This window comes from Propithecus coquereli, unplaced genomic scaffold, assembly GCF_000956105.1.
Source record: "Propithecus coquereli isolate 6110/MARCELLA unplaced genomic scaffold, Pcoq_1.0 Scaffold62, whole genome shotgun sequence".
Classification (NCBI taxonomy): domain Eukaryota; kingdom Metazoa; phylum Chordata; class Mammalia; order Primates; family Indriidae; genus Propithecus; species Propithecus coquereli.
In genome coordinates this window covers 1,286,744-1,288,327 of record NW_012152174.1, presented here as the reverse complement: position 1 = coordinate 1,288,327, position 1,584 = coordinate 1,286,744, and the positions used below count along the sequence as shown (strand labels likewise).

At 39.0% G+C, this 1,584-nt stretch overlaps 1 protein-coding gene across 1 annotated transcript in view; it reads left to right on the top strand.

Annotated features, from left to right (window-relative positions):
* The window catches only part of EPB41L4A (erythrocyte membrane protein band 4.1 like 4A), a 311,568-nt gene that overhangs the window by 118,807 nt on the left and 191,177 nt on the right, over positions 1-1,584 (top strand). The gene's annotated exons all lie outside the window — the stretch shown is intronic.

The window sequence follows — 1,584 nt, the reverse complement described above, 5'->3', positions numbered from 1 at the left end:
AGGCCAAGACCCAGGGAGACTTCATGAAACCTGAAATGGGAAGAATGCCTTTCCTAATGTTTGTGGTGTTATTCAACTTACTCTCTCGAAAGTCTCATTAGTTGAGGTCCATTATCTAAGACAAAATTTTAATTTACTTATTTGAGAAAATTCTTGATCATGTTGTTAAGTGCTTTAGTTGTAGTTATCTTATGTTGTTGCATCTTGATGAATTTCCCACTTTAGCCAAGATTTCTTCTAGAAATTGTGAGAAAAAAATAGAACGTTAAATACAATCATATTCCTATCTTTCCTTTGCCAAGTACTCAAAAGAAGTAAAGTTGAGAATCAACTTTTCCTAAAATTTCAAATGAAACTACCCATCTGACTTAGAAATAAAGCTCTTGGTTCAGCGTGTTAAGGACTGGGGGTGTGTAGCCTCCACACTGGTGTGTAATGGTCTGTGGTAGAGTTACCTGCTCCAAGGGCTCAGGAGGAATTCAGATTAAAAAGTTATAAAGTAACTTTTGGGGGGGCATGGAGCGTGCGAATTTGTTTATGTGTAAACACAGTTAACAAATCGACAGCTCACAACCATATTCCTGTCTTTTCTCTATTCATTTCCTTGCTTAACACCTCTTGGTGTATGTACCAAATCCACCAAACAGCTGTCCCCATGATCAAAAAAGGGTGATGACTAATTTCTACTTAGTATGTGTTTTCTTTTTAAACATATTTTTATGCAGGTAATACATGAGTCTGGTAATTAGTCAAAGGCACAAAGGAGTTTCTGATGAAAACCTTGTCTCTCTCTGTCTCTCCTTCCAGAGACCACCTTTTAGAACTTTCTTAGTCACTCCAGAGCCCTGGGGCTTCTCTAGGGTTCTAATAGGCAGCTCAAAGACTTCCCCTATCACAGCACTTTGTATGGTATTCTGGATGCATCTTCCTCTCTTCTGGCATTTGTTAGTATACTTTTCCGTCTTCTAGAGAGTAATCATTTGCTGGCATGTAACAGGCACTCAGGTATTTGAATGAATGAAGTCATGTGTTTCGTAATATCCTTGTGGTACTTGTCCTTTTTTTCCGTAATAAATCCTGGAACTGGCTCCTTCCTGGCCTGATATACTTTAGTTCTCACGTTAGTTCTCTATCAGTTCTTAATTTCTTTATTTAAAGATGATTTCTTACTAACTTTATACCTCAACTGCAAAATACAGGCCAACAGGCAATCTCTGTGAAGAACCCACATGAAGAATGAAATTATCCATAAGTGAAAGGACAGAAGGCATAACACAAATGAAATACAAATTGGGGCAGGTGTTATTGGAAGAGGTCAGTTAGGGCAGGACTGGTAGAAATGTGAGCTGGGATATACACCCCCACCTTAGTAGCAATTTAAGCACTGGCATCCATGCTTTCTGAGTCTTGTCATATAACAGTATGACAGATGAGAAATTAAGAGGTTTTCATGTTTGCTTGAAGTGGTAACCGAAATACAGCATTTCTGAGACTCGCCTGGCCCTGCTCCAGGTGCTTGTGTGGACACACCTGTGCCATACAGAAACTGGTAGAGGGAATCATGAGCCATCACTTTTTTTTTTT